Source organism: Pyrus communis, chromosome 1, assembly GCF_041283825.1.
Source record: "Pyrus communis isolate YQ-2024b chromosome 1, ASM4128382v1, whole genome shotgun sequence".
NCBI classification, from domain to species: Eukaryota; Viridiplantae; Streptophyta; class Magnoliopsida; order Rosales; family Rosaceae; genus Pyrus; species Pyrus communis.
The window spans coordinates 17,803,997-17,813,528 of NC_142565.1; the positions used below are offsets into that span (position 1 = coordinate 17,803,997).

The 9,532-nt window shown below is 37.6% G+C and overlaps 2 pseudogenes across 1 annotated transcript; both read right to left on the reverse strand.

The window, feature by feature from the left end:
- Positions 1-483: 483 nt before the first annotated feature.
- Positions 484-3,891, reverse strand: LOC137719907 (putative serine/threonine-protein kinase At1g54610; annotated as a pseudogene).
- A 1,818-nt stretch (positions 3,892-5,709) lies between these two features.
- LOC148699294 (uncharacterized) lies at positions 5,710-9,215 on the reverse strand (annotated as a pseudogene). The gene is made up of 6 exons (XR_015966151.1): positions 8,397-9,215; positions 7,970-8,171; positions 7,626-7,852; positions 7,332-7,556; positions 6,478-6,959; positions 5,710-6,135 (listed from the first exon to the last, which is right to left on the reverse strand). The product of XR_015966151.1 is annotated as an uncharacterized LOC148699294 (transcript).
- Positions 9,216-9,532: the final 317 nt, after the last annotated feature.

The window sequence follows — 9,532 nt, forward strand, 5'->3', positions numbered from 1 at the left end:
TGCAGATTAATGATGAGACAACTGAGGAGGTGTCATCTGGAACACATTTACAGAGGGAAGAATATTGCGGTGGATCAGTTGGCTAACTGTAGTTTTAATATGGATCTTGGCATTCTTGTATTTGATGAGCCTTCGGTTTGGATTAGACCAGCTCTCATAGATGATGCTGCTGGAGTACCTCGGACTCGTTTTGCTGTAGTTTTCTCTTTGGGTTGTGCTCCCCGTTCTTCACCAAAAAATAAAAAAATTATTAATTTCCCTTCCTTGTTATTCCCAAGAGAATTTGGCATAAATTATCGAGTAAAGAAAGGGTACATACAAAGATTTATTTATAGAACAAACTTAATTAAGGGAAAAACTCTGACCGAAAAAAGGAGGAAAAATAATTATAAGCTTGTAGATTGCGCGCATGGAAGAATATAACATCTCAATTCCGTTTGTCTAGTCGATCTTAGTCCAGTCCGATCTGAACAATACTAGTTATTAAATCTTGTCCGGATCAATATTTTCGGAAGTCCAATGTTGAATGAGATCTGCGGAACTGAGACAGTGCACTGCCTTCTGTATGGTTGATGATATCTGTTATAGAGGCCTGCAAGAGCGCAAAATTGTTGATGTTCTTCAGAATGTCAGGATTGATGTTCTTCAAAGCATTAGGATGACCTTCGGTGGTTGGGAATCGTTTTTGATGAGAACGGATTATTGGCGAAAGAGATGCATGCAAGTTGTCATATATGCAGTTGCTTCTTCTGCTTGGTTTGAAAGTAGTGGAGGAAGCGCTGCTGCATGCACTGTTGCCTGTTTCTTGGTCTTGGTCTTGGCCTTGGCTATGCAAGCTTCCCATTTCGCTATGGATGCTTCCCATATCCTGGCTGTGCCAACTTTCCAGTACTTGCCGGTACATGTTTGGTTCTGCCTTCTTTTCCACCTGCGAAAACTAAACAAGTACAAGAACCATATATGTACTTCAATCGTCTTGAGCTATATATATCAATCACATGCATATGCAGTACAATTTTACAACTCCCCTTTACAATACCCTGTTTAATTCTAACATTTGGATCAACGAAAGTAAAGGAAAATCAAAGGACAGAAACAAATAGGGTGTGTGTAAGCAAATCATTTCACTTCTAAAAACTACTTAATTAGGGAGACACCGCAAAGAAACTTGTGAAACACATAACAGCTTAACTGAACTACCCGAATAAGTGGAACAAAGAAAAGGATTAATAATGGATAATTCAAATGAAATTTATGATTGAAGATCAGAGATCTATGAAGGTGCAAAACTTACCTCGTTAGAAGATTCGACTTCTCCTCTGACCTCTTGAACCTTTCTCTGAACCAGTCCGCGATTTGTTTGAGGCAATTGCTTTGGTTTGGAAGTCCTCCTTACATGTAATTAAGATGGAAAAGCACGCTATTAGCCATTGTGGTTTCGGTAGCAATTAAATAAAAGCCCTTGCTACATTTCATAATTTCTTGAAGATTTTGTAAGATTCAGGACAGTCATTGTTGTGAGGGTTCCATTTCTGCAATTTCTCCATTACAGAAAAACATTTTACTATGAACATAGTGCACCATAATATCAATGGGACATCGGAACCTGAAAAACAGAAACAGCACATCTAGCATCTAATGAATGATGGAAAAAATGCAACTGATACGCTAATGAATTTGTACAGTTGTACGCGAGAAGGATGTATTGAAAATTTACTAATTTTATCTTTGCGTTATGCAAAATTAAGATTCGATCAAATGTTGAAAACTTCATAAGAACAAATTTTAAATTATAATTTGGGTTATCTTTCCTTCTTTCAGTCTATTATTATGCCTAAATTAATCAAAATAATCAATGAAAGTAAATTGCCATGTATTTAGTTGAAATTTGAAATAGCATACTTCTTCTGGTCCTTGGTGTGAGTTCGTTCGTCCTCCTCTTTATACATTACTGGTAGAGCTGAAAGGTCACATGCCGATGGACTTGAACTAAAAAACTGAAACCAGAAAAAATTTACAATTTGCAAATACATGTTGAGCAGTACTAAAATATATAGATCACTAAGACGTCTTTTACTTTCTCAAGCATTGTTGTTTCTACACTCACTTTTCTCTTAGAGCGATCAAATTTCATGCAGATTGCAGTTGGTGAGCTAAATAAAAGGGAAGCTCGGGACTAAAAAGCAATAACGGAAAATATTGATTACACGAAGACAGAGCTTCATGATTGTACTCACTTGACTTTGGAAAGCAGAAGCAGCATTGCCACGAGATGCCGGGTCCAGAGCAAGAAGTGTTGTTAAGAGATCAAATGATGGTGTTGAGAAGTCCCTGAAGACCTCTTCAAAACTAGGTTTGTAATGTTGTGGTGGTCGGAAGCTTGTTGGTAACTTCATTTTCTTCCAGTAATCCTCTCCGGGTGAACCACAAAGCTTGAAGATCCTATGAAGTTGCTCAACCTGAATAAACAACTTAATGAATCTGCCTCTGTAATTTCTCAAAAATGATGGGCGGGATCAATCGAAGATTCCTTGTGTGAATATAATTGCGGTTTCTGGTGTTGAAAATGAAGTTAAGACGAAATCATTTTACCTCGGTTCTCCCAGGCATAACTGGCCTCCCAAGAAACATTTCTGCCAATAGGCATCCTGCACTCCAAAGATCAATACCAACTCCATAATCTGTAGAACCTAACAAGAGCTCTGGCGCTCTGTACCAGAGTGTCACTACTCGGCTTGTAAGAGGACGTTTCTTTGGAGGAAAAAAATTTGCAAGCCCAAAATCTGCAATTTTCAGCATCCCATTTCTGTCTATTAGCAAGTTGGAAGCTTTAATGTCTCGATGTAAAATCCCGTTTTCATGGCAGTGCTGGAGACCAGCAAGAAGCTGCTGCATATAGCACTTGACCTGTATGAAAGAAAAAAACGAAACAAAAACACCTAAATCTGTCTGTCTGATCATTGAGTACTATGAATTCCAAACCATTTCCGTTACAGACTCAGTTCATTTGTACTTACTGCACACGTATAAGCCCAAAATCTACATAACATGTATACATAAATAAATTTTTAGGTGTAGGGATAGATGATGCCGACAAATGCCAACCTGGGGTTCAGTAAGCCTCTGTCCAGGACGAGAGATTACTCTGGTCAAGTCGCACTGCATGAAATCAAATACGAGATATAGACTATACTGCATTCTTGATGTTGCTATCCCTTCAAGCTTGATGATATTGGGATGATCTAGCTTCTGTAGCATCGTTATCTCCCTTGCCATGAACTTGATACTCTCTGGCTCTGATGTGTCAAAGCGGACTTTTTTCAAAGCAACAATCTTTTTGGTGTCCCTGTCACGAGCTTTGTACACATTGCTGTAGGTTCCCTGCCCTATCTACAATACCAAAGCCAAATATGGAAACCCAGATTCAGGTTTCTTGTCCACCAAGAAATCCCAACATCCTAATTCAAAAAAATTAGTAAGTAGAGTCTGTCTGAAGGAGTAATTAGTTACCTTAGCAAGTTTATCATAGGAGTCGGCAGTCTTTGGAACAAAACCAACCAAGATATCTTGAGGCACGTTCTCAGCCAGCCACTTCGGCCAGCCATCCACAATATCATCATCATCTCCTCCAATCTTCTTCAACATCATCCTTCCCGAAAAGTTCCCTCCATTCTTAGCTCTCTCTGTCTCTCTAACAACCAAACCTCCTCCTCCACCATCAGCAATCTTATCCTCACCATTGAATGCCGCCTTAACATCCTTCCTTGAGTGTTTTAGGGTAGCGGGTTTTCCTCCGATGCTCCCCTTGACATAGCCATTGTCCCGTTTCAACTTGTCAAGGACTTGAAGGTCATGACTTGGGGAGTTGGTTTTCGCCTGAACACAACCCATTAAGTCAGCGACTGACTTTGGAGGGGACGGTAGCACCTAGGCGGCGACAATGGTGGTGGTGAGGAATGACTGCATAGTAAATCCGGTGAATCAATGAATGAACATGGCTTGTAATTGGTAATGGTAAATAAAATTTTTAAGAAAATGAAATGAGGAAGCCGAAACAAGAGTGAGTGAGTGATACTGCCGTTTCTTGGCCGGCATTGCCTTGGGATTATACCAACCATTACATTGTCTTTGTAATTCCCTCCGCTTTCTCCGCCTTCAGAGTTGGGGTGGGCATTGGAAAACCAACATTCAATATATTTAATTATTTTTATTTTGATTTATCTTTTTCTTTCTAAAAGGACTTGGATGGTCACTCAGTACTACGGTCTGACGGTATTCTTCTTTACTTGTGAGCGAGAGATCTTAAGTTCGAATCTCGTGGATGACAAATTCAATACCAAATTAGATTGCCTATGTATGGTTTAGACAAACTCCCCGCTTGTTAGTGGAAAATATATTGTTGTACGGGCAAAAAAAAAAAAAGGGACTCGCATTGTGTTCTCAAGAAAATCAGAAGGACCAGAACACAACAGACATTATTACAGGCGGCAAGGATAGTTACCCATCCATTCACTTCATACCATGTTTTTGTATCATATTTTCATATCATTTTAGGTGGCATCTGATGTGAACATTCACATCAATTTGAATTAATCAGATTTTTTTAATTTAATTCATTATTTAATAAGCCAATAATTAAGAAAGAGTCTTCGTATACCACAATTATCATTTAATTAACCAACATTTCCTAATTATTATTTTATTAAATTATGTTTAACTAAATTTAAAGATCTGATTAATTTGAATGATGTGGCTGTTCACATTAGATGTCATCTAAGATGTCATGGAAATGTGGTACAAAAACATGGTATGAATAACATTATTCTTTCCATTTACCCAAAAAAAGGAAAACAAATTTTACACAGGAGAAAAATCTCCATTAGGACTTATTTGAAAATGCTTTTCTAAGAAATACTTCTGTTCATAAATCATTTTATCCGAAGCATGTCAAAAGCTTGTTTTGAAGTGGTTTTAGAATAGACACGCGTGTTCACCGGGGGCAAAGCTAGAAAGTTATTTCACTAGGGGCACAACTAATTAAGCAGTGGTGGATGCATGTCCTCGTGGAATCAATATCAATTTTTTTAAGTGAGGCATTTTGTTGATTACTTGCCAACCTATTTCGATTGTGTGCTTAGCGGACATCCCCACTCGTCTGTGCCACATTTTAATTGTAACTTTAGGTCAATATTGTTATAATGAACAGAAAAATAAATCATACATGTATGGGGTTAAGAGGTCAAATTTATTATACATGTGAGAGGATGGATTGTTAATGAGCCTTTTATCCTTTATTAATGTTATATTTGTCTCCTGATGGTTTTGAACGAGGAGTGAATGATAGAGTTGATGATGGTGATGAGTTAATTATTATTTACCCCACTTCAATTTGACATAGCAGTGAGCAACGGAAGACATCTGTGATTTAAGCGGGACTCTAATTCCTGTACACATTGATTATTATTCGCCTCCTCTCCTCTGGCTGTAAATAAGATTTAGCCCTGGTTGTGAAAACCCAAGCGCTTGTTTATGATTACAAATTTTGACATGCACTTTGTAAGTCAAAAGCTTTGACGAGCAAAAGTGCTTTATGAAGAAGTATTTCCAAATGGTCCCAAAAATTTTAACAAAAATCCAAGTGTTTGCTAGAACAAAACATTTAACCTTTTCTCCGTTAGAAAAAAAAAAAAAAAAAAAAAAAGACGAATCTTTAACATTATCAGAAGCTCATTTGGTTATCTAAAAGTGCTTTCGGCAGGAAATCAAGTCATCGAAAATTCATTTTCCCAAGTCGAGCTCGAATAAAGTCGTTCGCGCTAATATAGGGAAAAAAATGAAAATAAGAAGTGTGAATGCAAATAAATTTAGCGAACTTCCAGAACTGTACCAAAGTATTGATCTGAGTATTCTGCTACTTTACAAATTCACTGATGCTGCTTGCACTCTCCGGTGATCAGCTTCCGAGAGACAGGAAGGCCAAGCAACAATCACTTCGAAAAGAAATTCACATACCCATTTGATGCCTGACAGCCCAAGACTTCTTTCCTCGTTGTTCACTCGCGAACAAATCATGAGAGCTGTATCCGATTCCTGACAACGACGCTGGTCTTGCAGAAGCTCAGCAACACTGTTAGCCTGCAATAAACATCCAACGGAGAAATTTGATAACTCAGTTAACCAACACGTCAAAGGTTATAACACCCTTCAATGTCGAGACATTCCGAAACTTTCAACACTTCAAAATACTAGAGATTCAGCACAGTTCATTTCAAGACATGTTCTGACTACCAATTAAAACAATTTCATATTTATTTAAAATCCAAATTATAATATTTGTAGAATAGGACGATCTATTGTCATACCAATCCAAAAATCTGGTATTCAAATCATAGTTATTTAAACGAGACGGAAGCCACAACTGGTTAAACAGCACACTTGCAATAACAGAATGAAATGCATTATTAGAACTTAGCAAACCTTGGCTGCATCAGGGAACTTGAATAGTTTAGAACCAGGATCCTGGTTGAAACATCCACGACTTCCACCAAACCCCAGAACATCTTTTCCCGATGAAGAGAACTTTTGAGAAGGAAATGCATGGCAAGTTTCTTCGGCATCAAAAATAGATAAGCATGAGTCATGAGTGGATGGCATTTGACCTTGGGTTGGTGGCAAGCCTGCATTCCTCTCAACTGGTTGTGCATCAAATCCATTGAGCTTGCCCTGCAAGGATGCTTCAGACATGAGGCCACCAATGCTCATAGATGGACAATCCCACGAAACAAATGACTTTGAATCATTTTTTATTTCAGTAGGATAAAAAGCCTTCATTTTTCCCAATTTGTTTTTCTTTACTGTTATTGAACTTGGCCTGTAAGGATAGAAAGTAGGCCTCCAATGCTTATGTTAGTTACACTGACAATCAAAAGTGGTTCCTGAGCATGGTTACCCATCCTCCTCTGAATATCGTCCCAATTACAATAAGAGAGAAACTTCATACAATCATTAAAACCCATGAAAGAAACATGTTGTGTAAATCTTCAAAATGTCTACCCAACAAATTTTCCATCTCTGCTTTTAAATTTTGAAAAAAAAAAAAGGACAGAATATTTATCAAGACTTGTATTCTCAATCCGACATTTCATCACGTCTATATATTGCATTCCCAGCTTAATGCAATTCATTAAAGTCACAATCACCAGAAACAACGAAAATTCAAACTCGTACAAGTAAATTTAAGCTTAACCCACTAAAGGTGTGTGAGCGTGCACACACGCATGTGAATAAAGAACAACCAAACAAACAGAGAAGGAAGCAGCAGAAAATTTTACCCTGGGATCAACAGCTCCAGTAGAAATCTTCTCAGTATCTGCATTTATTGTTTCACTTACATTGATTTGAAATCTTTTGTTGCTAAAGCAGTATGTTTCCATAATTCATCAATAACATTCTCTGTTGCAGGCCTTCTACATCTCTGATTGCCTTCAGACCATAAGTCATTAGCCGATGTAGAAGGTTGATCAGCAGTTTTAGGTTCAGTAGAGAACCAGCCATACCTTAATAAGCATATGAAGTCAGAAAAATTAATAACACATTGAGTAAAGAAAATAGAGGAAGACTTATACCTTAAGCGAAAAACAGCAGGGCTTCCAAAAGCTGCATAGACAGCTCCGGCACTAATATTGCCGTCCATCTTCTGTTACTAGACATACTGTCGGGCATCTTATATGGGAATAGAACTGGCTGATCAAAAGCAATGCTTGATCTGGCACTTGTCATTAAGGTGCTTTAGTACAGAAGTAATCTTCTTCCGTGGTCTAAGAATGAGTTCTAAATATGGATGATGTCCATCCTAAGAAAGAAAATGACATAAAAGAAAAGAAACTTAGAAATTAAAGAGACAAACTTTCTAGCTTGCAAATACATAGTGCTGTTCTAATTTTTCAAATCTTCATGATTTATGATCTACCTTTTCCAATCCTATGCGGGTGGCTTCATTTACAGGGAAAAGCTGCAACTTGATCTTTGACTGCGGAATAAGTTTTTGCCCTTGAACTCAAGAACAGGCAGCCTCTTTATTGTTCCTAAAAAGGGCACACCTATGTCAGGAAGCTCCAGACACATGCCTTTGGCATTCTCGTCCATTTCAACCAAGAAATTGCCACCTTTCCCTAAGAAATATAAGATGCGACTAACTTAAAGGAATGCCCAAGATAGGGGCAACTAAAAATTCAATATCTTAGGAAATGAAAAGGCTAATCAAATCGGAGGAGATTTGTCTAGAATTACTTGGTAAGCTAATATAATGTGGCAAATCTAGTACATGCAAGAAAATACAAGAATTAACGGTTGAAGTTAAAAGCATTCAAGCATAATACTCAGATGAGATTTCCAACCTGTTGCTTTGTGGCAGACTCGGGTATTTCTCCCTGTAAATCTCTGTTCTCTCATAGTACTTCCTATACGTGCTTTTCCCTCTATAGGAACCTTGATCACCTTCCTGTTTGTTTCTCTAGAAGCTTTCATGCTGGTTTGGCTTCACCGATCTTTAGCCTACTGTCACACGGTCCTTCTCGTAAGTAAGACAATAATGCATCTTTTCAGGCTTCAACAAAATAGGATATCAAGAAAGAACTAATTAACTGGTGTAATTTTCCATTTCTCGTTTTCTTCCATATGAAACAAGAGATTATATCGTTTGAATAACACGAAAGCTACACTGCCCTTTCTCACACATATTATCCAAATTGTTTCCAGCAATTTTCTACCCAAAACATAGATTTCATAATAACCTGCGTGAAACAAAACCCGAAACACAAATGACCAGCCAGTTAAAATTCTGCACCACAAAAATCTTGTCCTTCCGTCAGTTCAACTCTTCCAAATTGACAAACCAATTTCGAAAATTTGAGAATTCTCCGGGTTAAATTAAACGAATTTGACCTTGCTCGTTGAGAATTTGAGATTTAATATTTGAAGCTCAACCAACCCTTTGCCAGAATTACTTGTCAAGAATGTGAATCCCGGTAATTCCAGGAGCTAGGGTTTAGAGCAATACCCATTTAAACACATGAAAGTAAATTCAACGATTCTGAATGCAATATTGTGCCCTAATTTCTAGTAATCGAAACCCAATATAGAGAATAAAAAAAACAATTGAATCTGTAACCATATATAGCTCTTGGATCGATCACTTCACTATAATTTAGAAGAGAGAGAAGCGTACCTTAATCGAGAGAGAGAGGGAGAGAGAGAGAGAGAGAGAGTTTGGCGGGAATAAATCTGGAATTTAGAAAGCCCTGTTTGAGATTGAGTGGGCCTCGACCTATATATATATTTGCCTCCATAAAGCGTACCCATTCATTTCGTGTTGGACGCATCGACTAACTGGTCTTGCTTTCATTTCTTCAATCCTCATATTCATTTATAACTTAAATATATTTGTAAATTCAAGTCAGACTGCGGGTTATACATGATAAGCATTTACCAATTTATAACAAACTTCTTTTTTCTTCATTGATCAACTCATGAA